Source organism: Leucoraja erinacea, chromosome 11, assembly GCF_028641065.1.
Source record: "Leucoraja erinacea ecotype New England chromosome 11, Leri_hhj_1, whole genome shotgun sequence".
NCBI classification, from domain to species: domain Eukaryota; kingdom Metazoa; phylum Chordata; class Chondrichthyes; order Rajiformes; family Rajidae; genus Leucoraja; species Leucoraja erinaceus.
Window position 1 is genome coordinate 46278397 of NC_073387.1, and position 12835 is coordinate 46291231.

The 12835-nt window shown below is 43.9% G+C and overlaps 1 protein-coding gene across 1 annotated transcript in view; it reads right to left on the reverse strand.

Moving 5' to 3' along the window:
* Positions 1–12835, reverse strand: part of LOC129701762 (testican-1-like) — a 381487-nt gene that overhangs the window by 81013 nt on the left and 287639 nt on the right. The window lies entirely within an intron of this gene.

Sequence of the window (12835 nt, forward strand, 5' to 3'; positions counted from 1 at the left end):
GGTTTTCCTCATCTTAGTCTTAAATGGCCTACTCCTTATCTTAAACTGTGACCCCCTGGTTCTGGATCCCCCCAACATAGGGACCATTTTTCCTGCATCTAGCCTGACCAATCCCTTATGAATTTTATATGTTTCTATACGATACCCTCTCATCCTTCTATATTCCAGTGAATACAAGCCCAGTTGAACCATTCTTTCATCATATGTCGGTCATGCCATCCTGGGAATTAACCTGGTGAACCTGCGCTGCACTCCCTCAATAGCAAGAATGTCCTTTCTCAGATTAGGAGACCTAAACTGCACACAATAATCCAGGTGCGGTCTCACCATGGCCCTGTACAACTGCAGTAAGACCTCCTTGCTCTTATACTCAAATCCTCTCGCTAGGAAGGCCAACATGCCATTTGCTTTCTTCTACTAGTTGTCCTACTAATTCCACTGTTCACATCCTTGTATCCCTGGCATTAGCGCATCTTCCCCCATCTTACCTTGACACAGTGACATTTTAAAAAAATAATTTAAGTTTTTTTTCTATTTCTAATATAAAGACTGCCAATCTTAAAATGCATAATGTCTCTAGACCACACCAATTTCCTAGGATGTTTTGTTCATAAAATGAATTTCATAATAGATTTAGTGCTGAAAACAGCTTTCTATAACATCCGTCAGCAGAAATGTTTTGACTTCATTTATCTTGTATAAATAATTAATAAAAACTCAATTAATAATAGAATTATTGTGAATTAAATTTAAAGATGGTTTATTGGTGCACGAACACTTTTATCGGAAAACATTTTTAGTTTTGAAGAGGAGATTAATCACCTGGAACAGTTTCCATTTCATAGAGAAACAGAATACTTTGGAAGCTGGCAATTTGAAATAAAAGCAGAAAATGCTGCCAATATTTAAAAGGAAAGTCAGCATCTTTGGAAGTAAGAAAAGAATTTGCAGACTTTCTGACCCTTATTTTCCTACTGTGTGATTTTGGGAGAATTCTGAGGGTTTGGATGAAAGCTCACATCACACCGTTGTTTAAAAAGGAAGGAGGGGATAAACCAATTAAACAGCAATAGAGTGCAAAACTGTAGACATTGTCCATATGGACTACAGCAAGGCCATTTGACAAGGTTTCTGCATGGTAGGCAGCTCTGGAATGTTAAATCGCAGAAGATCGCAGGGGGTCCAGGGAGAGCTAACCGGCTGGATAGAGAATTGGCTATGTAGAAGGAAGCAAAGGGCGGAAGGTTGTTTATCGGACTGGAGCCCTGGGACTAGTGGTCTGCCTCAGGGATAGGTGCTGGGTCCTTTGGTGTTTGTGGTTTATATCAACGATTTAAATGAGAACGTACATGGCATGATTAATGAGTTTTGCAGATGACACCCAAAGTAGGTGGTATTGTAGATGATGAAGATGGTTATCAAAAATTACAGCTGGGTCTTGATCAGTTGGGTAATGGTTAATGGTGTTTAATGCAGACAAGTGCGAGATATTGTATTTTAGGAAGTCAAACCAGGACAGGACCTTCAAAGTAATGGGGAGTGCTGTCGAGCAGAGGGGTCTAGGAGTGCAAGTACATAGTTCCTTGAATGTGGCGTCACAGGTAGATAGGGCAGTCAAGAACGCTTTGGTACATTTACCTTCATGTCAGGGTATCGAGTAATGAAGTTGGATTGTTATGTTGCAGTTGTACAAGACATTGGTGGGGTCGCATTTAGAGTATTGTGTTCAGTTTGTTGGGCACCTTACTATAGGAAAGAGGTTGTAAAGATGGAAAGAGTGCAGAGATGTTTTATGAGGATGTTGCAAGGGCTTGAGGGCCTGAGCTATAGGGAGAGGTTAGGTGGGCTAGAACTTTATTTTTTGGAGTGCAGGAGAATGAGGGGTGATCTTTTGAAGGTGTATAAGACCATAGGAGGGGGAATAGATAGAGTTAATGGACTATCTTTTACCGAGAGTAGGGAAATCAAGAAACAGAGAACATAGGTTTATGGTGAGAGGGGGAAGATTTAACAGGACACTGAGCGGCAATGGTTTCACATTGGGGATGATGGAAATATAGGATGAGCTGCCAGAGTAGGTCAATGAAGCAGATACTATAACAACATTGAAAATACATTTGGATAGTTACATGGATAGGAAAGGTTTAGTGGGATATGGGCCCAACACGGGCAGGTGAGACTAGTGCAGATGGGGCATTTTGGTCCACATGTGGATGAGTGTAAACAAAGGGAAAGAGGCAGAGAATTTCTAATATCGTTGCAACTTTAATTTTTAGTGACTGTTACATTCATACTTTTAATGAGTTATAGGACTAATAGGAGTCATGGAGGATATGGGGGGGCGCATTGGTGCTGCAGTAGAGCTGCTGTCTCACAGCGCCAAAGACCCAGGTTCGATTTTGACTACAGGTGCTGTTTGTATGTTCTCTCTTTAACCGCGTGGGTTTTCAGCAGGTGCTACAGTTCCAAAGACGTGTAGGTCTGTAGGTATTTGGCTTCTGTAAATTGTACTGCCTACCATCTGCCTACCAGAGCTGTCTACCATCCTGCATCCGAGAGTGCAGGATGAGTGCAGTGGGGATAGCATAGAACTAGCGTGAACAAGTGATCAATGGTTGGCATGGACTCCGCGGGCTGAAGGGCCTGTTTCCACGCTGCATCTCCAAACTAAATGGACCCTGGTTCCATCAGTATTCTTACTGCATCAACAATCCTTCTCTGTGAACCTCTGCCCCCCACCCCCGTGTTTCCCCACACAGCAGCTTCAGATGTGAAACCTCAGGCATCTCCCAGGGTAAATGGAGGTCTATTTGCAAGCATCACTGAATCTCATGTCATTAAATATGAATTGGCATCTGTAGTCATTGCTCAAAATGCACATGCATATAGAATTATCTTAAAAATGCCACCATCGCCATTGCCAAAAGTGAAATCCTAAATCTTTCTAAATCATCAACGCGACTCGTGTAAAAACCAGCATTCTTGGGAAAACATGGATTCTCTTAATCAAAACAAGATTAGAGATGGCCAGAACCTGGAATATCTCTAATTCAAGGCATTCTACAATGTCTCCTAGAGAATTTAGATTTTAGAGAAACAGCGTGGAAACGAACACTTCAGCCAAACGAGTCTGCGCCGACCAGCGATCACCCCGTACACTAGCACTTTCCTGCACACAAGGGACAGCTTACAATTTTTACCAAAGCCAATTAACCAACAAACCTGTACGTCTTTGGAGTATGGGAGGAAACTGGAGGAAACCCATGCGGTCACAGGGAGAACGTACAAACTCCATACAGGTAGCACCTGTAGTCGGGATCGAACCTGGGCCTCCGGCGCTGCAAGGCAGCAACTGTACTGCTGTGCAACTCATTCTGAATAATACCACATGACATTCACAACCCTACAATCATAGCACCAAGGTTCGAACAACCTTGACAAAAATTGAGCAAGCAAAAGGGAAAGAGAAAATGAAATACATCCCAGAGTGAAGAGAATATATCGTAAAATGAGAGATTTGCAATATTTACCTTGTAACATTATCATCTGTATCTAAGTGCGTTTATTCAATGATTATGTGGACATTTCCTTCTCCATTTATTAGACTTCAAAAGCTAATAAATACATTTTTTTCGCATGTAATCTGATTGCAATGTAAATTACACAATTACACCATCTATTTACAGCACTAAGATTTTCATTTGAAATATTGGGACTGAGAATAGCAACAGAATTACACCATAAGAACACAGGAAAAAGCCTTTTGTGCCCGCTTCACGATTCACTAAGATCATTGCTAATCCAGCCTTGACCTCAACACCACCTTTTCACTCTTTTCCCATATCCGTGCCTCCCGTGTAGATTAAATGTCTGTCAATCTCTGCCAATATATTCAGTGATGCTGCGTCCTTAGCTCTCTGGGACAGGGAACTTAAAGTTCAGAGGAAAAAAAATCCTTGGGAAAAAGACAACTCTTCATTTCTTTTGTCTCACACTTTTTTTCCGTCTCTGGCCTTTGTCCAACCATCTGCCTATCGACCCCCGCCCCCCACGCCTGTGTTCACCTATTACCCGCCCTGCTTAGTGCTAACCCGTCCTCCCATCTGGCTTTCTCCCCCACTTACATCAGTCTGAAGAAAGGTCCCAACAGATGTAATGTCACCTCTCCATGTTCTCCACAGATGCTACCTGACCCGCTAAGTTACTCCAGCACTTTGTGTCTTTTTCGCTTGTAAACCAGCATATGCAGTTCCTTCTGTAGGAAGGAACGGCAGATGCTGGTTTAAACGGAAGATAGACACAAAAAGCTGGGGTAACTTAGCGGGCCAGGCAACATCTCTGAAGAAAAGAAATAGGTGATGTTTGGGGTTGAGACCCTTCTTCACACTGAAGAATGGTCTGGACATAAACAATAGCATCAGCTTGTTTTACTCCACTTCTGAAATATGGTTAGAGTCATTGAGTGATACAGTGTGGAAACAGGCCCTTCGGCCCAACTTGCCCACATATGTCCCAACTACACTAGTCCCACCTGCCTGCACTTGGTCCATTTCCCTCCAAACCTATCCTATCCATGTAGCTGTCTAATTGTTTCTTAAACGTTGGGATAATCCCAGCCTCAACTAACTAATCTGGCAGCTTGTTCCATACACCCACCACCCTTTGTGTGAAAATGTTACCTCCCGGATTCCTATTAAATCTTTTCCCCTTCACCTTGAACTTATGTCCTCTGGTCCTCGATTCCCCTACTTTGGGCAAGAGCATCTACCCGATCTATTCCTCTCATGATTTTATACACCTCTATAAGATCACCCCTCATTCTCCTGAGCCCCAAGGAGACCCAGCCTACTCAACATCTTCCTATAGCTCAGACCCTCTAGTCCTGGCAACATCCTCGTAAATCTTTTCCGAACCCTTTCAAGCTTGACAATATCTTTCCTATAACATGGTGCCCAGAACTGAACACAATATTCTAAATGCGTTCCTACCAACGTCTTATACAACTGCAACATGACCTTAATCAACACATGAAATTAATAAAATTAATGTAAATATGAAGGTCAAATATTATTGTTTATTGTCTTACTTTATTTGCTTACATGACTAATCAGGTTTTCAATCTTTTCAAAAATATCATACAATCCATTCATATTCTGTATTTGTAATTAGTGATAAACTAGAGCAAATTCCATGTATGAATCAACTAATCAAGGGATCAAGGCAATGATTCACCCCTGGTGCTTCGAGTGTTGATGAAGCATTTACATTTGTGACCAATTGATTATTTTCACTGTAATACATTGAAGATGCGACGAATTACTCACTTAAAGCCTTTACTTTAGAGATACAGCTTGGAAACAGGTCCTTCGGCCCACCAAGTCCACACTGACCAGTAATCACCCCCGTACACTTGCACTATCTTATACACTAGGGACAATTTACAATTTATTTTTTATTGAAGCCAATTAACTACAGCCCTTTACGTCTTTGGAGGGTGGGAGGAAACCAGAACAGCCGGGGAAAACCTATGCGTTCATGAGGAGAACGTACCAACTCCGTACAGGCAGCACCCGTGGTCAGGATTGAACCTGGGTCTCTGGCGCTGTAAGGCAGCAACTCTATTGCTGTGACATTGTGCCGCTGTTATTTCTCAAGGTAGGGGACACTGTGGCTATAGTTGAGATGTTTGCAGCAAGATGATGATAGCCCAACAATAGGAAAGGAATAGTGGAGTGGCGGTGTTGCTGCCTTACAGCGCTTACAGAGTCAGAGACCCGGGTTCGATCCCGACTACGGGTGCTGCCTGGATGGAGTTTGTACGTTCTCCCCGTGACCGCGTGTGTTCCTCTCACACTCCAAAGACATACTGGTTTGTAGGTTAATTGCCGTGGTATAAGTGTAAATTGTCCTTAGAGTGTATAGGATAGCATGAGTGTGCTGGGATCGCTGGTCGGTGGAGACTTGGTGGGCTGAAGGGCCTGTTTCCACTCTGTTTCGCTAAACTAAACTAATAAAGCTATCAGCAAAGAGTCCTGGCCATCCCCATGATAAGGAAACCCACAATATCGCACACCATTCCCCCTCGAATGCCCATCTAACTTGCTGGCAATCAGTAAACCAGGAATATATGGATTTGTGCAATACGCATTTAAAAAAATAAATAAAACTTGCCTTTGGCAGCAATGATGGAGTGCAGACAAAATAAAATCATGCCAGGAGCTTGAGTTAGATTGGTATAGATAATGAGAGAGAAGAACAGCCAGTCACGGTAGTGACACAGTAGAATACAGATGCTGGGCACAGTGGGATTCCCAGGAAAGTACAGCAACATTCCAAATAATTTTGTTCATTTCAAGAGTTGGAATGACAGAATGTAGTTAATCAAGAGTGCAGACAGACAGACCATCTACTTGGCTTCACTGTTCTCCTGCTGCTGTTGAGAGAACCTTGGCGTTCTTCTGATTTGTGCAATGTCATGTGCAAGTGACGACATTACCTGCTTAGAGCTGCTTCTGAAAATGCTCCAATTTTTATTGATTTTCTTTTAAAAAAGGCTGTAAATATTTGTTACAAAAGAGACCCATGGAACTGCAATTGCAGGAATTTTGAGCTGAACGCAAAGTTCTGGAGGAACACAGCAGTGCAGACAGCATCTGGGGAAGGAATGGACTGGCAACATTTTCAGTCGGGACCCTTCTTCAGACGTGCCAACCCGAAACGTTATCTGTCTATTTCTGGCACAGATGCTGTTTGAGTTCTTCCAACACTTTGTGATTTGTTAATCGAGACTGGCACGTGTGCCAATACTGTCAAACAATTGTGCAGCAAGGAACCGCAGATGCTGGTTTATAGAAACATTGAAACATAGGTGCAGGAGTAGGCCATTCGGCCCTTCGAGCCTGCACCGCCATTCAATATGATCATTGCTGATCATCCTTCAGTCCCATTAGCCTACCCAATACTATTTCTCGCCTAATGAAAATTTATTTCAGTTCCTCTACCCCTTTAGATCCTCTGTCCTCCAGTACATCTGGGAGATTGTTTGTGTCTTCCTTAGTGAAGACAGATCCGAAGTACCTATTCAACTCTTCTGCCATTTCCTTGTTGCCCATAATAATTGCACCCGTATCTGCCTTCAAGGGACCCACATTTGACTTTGCTACTCTTTTTCCCTTAACATATCTAAAGAAGCTTTTACTGTCCTTCTTTATACTCCTGGCCAGCTTCCCTTCGTACTTCATCTTTTCAGCCCGTATTGCCCGTTTTGTTTCCTTCTGTTGTCCTATGAAAGTTTCCCAATCCTCTGGCTTCCGGCTACTCTTTGCTGTGTTATACATCTATACCATAGGTGTTATACCATAGGTAAACAAAACGCTGGAGTAACTCAGCGAGTCAGGCAGCATCTCTGCAGAAAAAGGATAGGTGATGGGTCCCTACCCGAAATGTCGCCCGTCCTTTTTCTCCAGTGATGCTGCCTGACCCGCTGAGTTGTTCCAGCACTTTGTGTCTATCTTCTATCAAACATCTGTTCAGTAGACAGATGTGTTTGCATTTGCAGTCTGGGAGGTGCATCAAACGGCATCAAAGGATGGAGCTGGTGACAAGAATCAGAGCTGATGGAGTGCGGAGGACAGGCTCTCAGACCACAGTGAGTGCTAGTCTGCTGCAGATTGATGTGTAGTCGAGAATGCATTGTCTCATCATCTTTTACTCAGCAGAAAATGAATCGACATGATGTCACAACATGGAGTGGTGTTAACTTTGGTGAACTATGAAAAGATAATTGGTCTTGAAAAAGAAATTAGACAAGGATAAGATGAGTTAATGTGTTAAAAGTGGCAGGTAGCAGCATAGAAAACAGGTGCAGGAGTAGGCCTTTTGGCCCTTCGAGCCAGCACCGCCATTCAATATGATCATGGCCGATCATCCAAAATCAGTACCCCATTCTGGCTTTCCCCCCATATCCCTAAGAGCTAAATCTAACTCTTTCTTGAACACATCCAGTGAATTGGCCTCCACTGCCTTCTGTGGCAGAGAATTCCACAGATTCACAAGTGGGTGAAAAGATTTTTCCTCATCACAGTCTTAAATGGCCTACCCTTTATTCTTAATCTGAGACCCCTGGTTGTGGACTCGCCCAACGTCGGGACCATTTTTCCTGCATCTACTCTGTCCAATCCTCTAAGAATATTATATTTATCTATACAATCCCCTCTCATGCTTCTAAATTCCAGCGAATACAAGTCCAGTTGCCCCAATCTTACATCATACGTCAGTCCTGCCATCCTGAGAAATAACTGGCAGAACCTACGCTGTACTCCCTCAATAGCAATAATGCCCTTTCTTTAATTAGGAGACCAAAATTTCACACAATACTCCAGGTGCAGTCTCACCCAGGGCCCTGTACAACTGCAGTGGGACCTCCTTGATCCTAAACTCAAATCCTCTTGCAATGAAGGCCAACATGCCCTTTGCTATCTTCACTGCCTGCTGTACGTACCTGCATGCTTACTTTCAGTGACTGATGTACATGCACACCCAGGTCTCGTTGCACCTCCCCTTTTCCTAATCTGACACCATTCAGATAATAATCTGCCATCCTGTTATTGCCACCAAAGTGGATAACCTCACATTTATCCACATTATACTGCATCTGCCATGCTTCTGCCCACTCACCCAACTTATCCAAGTCACCCTGCAGGCTCATAGCATCCTCCTCACAGCTCACACTGCCACCCAGCTTTGTGTCATCCGCAAACTTAGAGATGTTACATTTAATTCCCTCGTCTAAAGCGTTAATATATATTGTAAACAACTGGGGTCCTAACACCAAGCCTTGCGGCACCCCACTAGTCACTGCTTGCCATTCTGAAAAGGACCCATTAATTCCTACTCTTTGTTTCCTGTCTGCCAACCAGTTCTCTATCCATGTCAATGCCGTACCCCCAATACCATGTGCTCTAATTTTGCACACTAATCTCTTGCGTGGCACCTTGCCAAAGACTTTTTGAAAATCCAGATATACCACATCCACTGGCTCTCCAAGTCAAGTCAAGTCAAGAGAGTCCCAGATAGCACAATGAAATTCTTGCTTGCTGCAGCACAACAGAATATTGTAAGCATAAATCCAGAACAGTTCAGTGTGTCTAAATAGCATAGACCATATACACACACATAAATAAACAGATAAAGTGCAATAGGCTGTTATAGTTCAGAGTTTGTTTAATGGTGAGTTTAATAGCCAGATGGCTGTGGAGAAGAAGCTGTTCTTGAACCTGGATGTCCCAGATTTCAGGCTCCTGTACCTGGTGGTGTGGGTCCTTGATGTTGGCAGCCTTTTTGAGGCAGCAACTGCGATAGATCCCTTCGATGGTGGGGAGGTCAGAGCCGATGATGGACTGGGCAGTGGTCACAACTTTCTGCATTCTTTTCCGCTCCTGGAGACTCAAGTTGCCGAACCAAGCCACGATGCAACCAGTCAGCATGCTCTCTACTGTGCACCTGTAGAAGTTCGAGAGAGTCCTCTTTGACATACCGACTCTCCGTAATCTTCTCAGGAAATAGAGGCGCTGATGTGCTTTCTTTATAATTGCATCAGTGTGCTGCGACCAGGAATGATCTTCGGAAATATGCACGCCCAGGAATTTGAAGCTCTTGACCCTTTCCACCATCGTCCCGTTGATATAAACGGGATTGTGGGTCCCTATCCTACCCCTTCCAAAGTCCACAATGAGTTCCTTGTTTTTGCTGGTGTTGAGAGCCAGGTTATTGTGCTGGCACCATTTGGTCAATCAGTCGATCTCACTTCTTTACTCTGACTCGTCACCATCAGTGATTCGTCCCACAACAGTGGTGTTGTTCCTTATCCATTCTTCTTGTTACATCCTCAAAAAATTCCAAAATATTAGTCAAGCATGATTCCCCATTCATAAATCCGTGCTGACTTTGACCGATCCCATCACTGCTTTCCAAATGCGTTAATGTGCCCTTGAGGATTTTCTGCACTCTGCCCATGACATCCTGGATCCTGGCACCAGGGAGGCAGCACACCATCCTCGAATCCCGTCTGTTGTCGCAGAAACCCCTGTCCGTACCTCATTAATTTACGCGTTATTACGTTAATAACATCATTAATAATCAACTCCTGCATCTTCCCCACTACCGATGTAAACCTAACTGGACGATAATTACCCATTTTCTCTCTCCATCCTTTCTTAAAAAGTGTAGTTACATTGGCTATCCACAGGAACTGATCCAGAGTCGAGAGAACATTGAAAAATGATCATCTCCTTGAGTACTCTGGGATGCAGACCATCAGGCCCTGGGAATTTATCTGCCTTCAATCCCAACAGTTTACCTAACACCATTTTCTGACCTATGTAGATTCCCTTCAGTTACCCCCCCTCACTATATCCCCGGACCCCTATTTCCAGGAGGTTGTTTGTGTCTTCCTTAGTGAAGACAGAACCAAAGTACTCGTTTAACTGTTCTTCCATGTCCTTGTTTCCCAATAAATTCACTTGTCTCTGACTGTAAGGGACCTACATTTGTCTTCACTAATCTTTTTCTTATTACATACCTAAATTAACTTTTACAGTCAGCTCTTATATTTCACGCAAGCTTTCTTTCATGCTCTTTTTTCCCCCTCTTAATTAACCCCTTTGTCCTCCTCTGTTGAGTTATACATTTCTCCCAGTCCTCTGGTTTGCCGCTTCTTCTGGCCAATTTATATGACTTTTCCTTGGCTTTAACACTATCCTTGACTTCCCTCGTCAGCCACGGTTGAGCCGCCTTCCCAGACAGGGATGAACAATTTCTGGAGTTCAACCATGCGATCTTTATATCTTTGCCATTGCATCTCCACTGTAAACCCTTCAAATATAATTTGTCAGTCTATCCTAGCCAAATCACAACTCATACCTTCAAAGTCTCCTCTATTCAAGTCCCTTGTATCTGAATTAACCGTGTCACTCTCCATCCTAATGTAGAATTCCACCGTATTATGGTCACTGTTGCCCCAGGGGGCCCTTGACAACAAGATTGCTAACTAATCCTCATTACACAATACCCAGTCTAGCCCTCAAGTCGGTTGGTTCCTCTACATATTGGTTTAAAAACACATCCGTATACATTCCAGGAAATCTTCTACTCGGCACTGTTAACAATATACTGGATGGAATCACACGCTTGCAACTTCAGGCACTTATCTTTTGAACATTATGGTGGACAATGAAGGGTGATCTTATGGAGGTGTGTAAAATCGAGAGGGGAATAGATAGGGTGAATTAGTCTTTTACCCAAGATAGGGGATCATAAACCAGAGGATGCAGGTTTAAGGTGAGCAAGGCAAGATTTAATACAAAACTGAGGGGCAACTTTTTCACTCAGTGATGGGCATATGGAACAAGCTGCCCGAGGATGTAGTTGAAGCAGGTACTGTAACAACTTTTAAAAGACATTCGGACAGGTACATCCATAGGGATTAGAGGGACATGGGCCTAACGCAGATAATTGGGATTAGCTTAGATGGGGAATCCTTGTTGGCACGGATGAGCTGGGTTGAAGGGATGGTTTCTATGCTGTATGGCTCTCTGACTTTATATAGATTATGGCATGTGGCATGGTACAACAGTGTGATCTGGGGCTACACATTTGCTAGTCTAGATATTCCAATGGTTGAGCTCTGGTTTCCTTGGCATTTCTTGTTAGTGATATCATCTGTTGGTTTGGAATGTCAGGAGCCTCTTGCATTGTGCCAACATGAACATCTCAATGCTACTCTGCTTTCATGGCCAGGGAACATCCTGACATCAACATTGCAGCCTTGATTGAAACATGATGACCAGGAGACAACTAGTTTAAAGGACGTTGCGCGGAGTGTAACTGGTTCTGGAGGGGCAAAGCAGAAGTAGAAGAGCACCTCACTCCCGCCCACCCATCAGACATCTCCTACCCCACCCACCGACAGAACAGTCTAGGGCCTGTCCCACTTGGGCGATTTTCCAATGGACTGCCGGCGATTGTCGTGTTCGCGGCACTCGCTGAAAAACCGGGAACTGGAACGGCGAGTGTCAGAGTGGAACACACACACACACACACACATACAAACACATCGCAAAGGCGGGGGCCAGGGAAAGTGGGGCAGCGCTGTCTGAAATTCGCACGGCGCAAAGCCAACGTGATAGAGTCACACAACGCAATGAACAGGAAGGTTAAGAAGGCTAGCACAGTGTACGGTAAGTCCTTTAAAAGAGGGGGGAGGGGGGAGAAGGAGTGGAGACACTTTTAAGAAGCCAGGCAACTTTGAACAAGCCAGAGATACACAGCTGTGAAGTTCAGCGGGTATTTAACATTACAGGTCGGTTATCCTTCGTTCTGAAAACTTGTGCTTACGTTGTTTTTCCCCCAATGAGCCAATGAAAATGAAGCAAAGGCGATTAACTAAAACTACCTACGACTAGCTCGACTACCCATAACTACATGGCGACCCCACTACAACTGCACCTACGACTACAGGATTATCGATTTTCTCCATTGTGACCAATATTTGGTTACAGAAAATTTGTCAGCATGTTGAAAAATTTTCGGCCACCATGCTGAGGCCGCAACTAGTTCCCAGAATGCGGGAACTCCTCGCGACCATGAAGGAGATTCACCGGAGACCACCAGCGAACATGTGGCGACCATGTGGCGATCATGAGGCGAGCGCAGAGTCTCCTGCACGCGCCTAAAAAGTCGCCTAAGTTGGACAGGCCCTTCTGTCGTTCCCAAGGTGGCCTCATCAGTTACCCCAGAATCCAGAGAACTAGATTGAAAGCAAGTTATCTTCAATCCT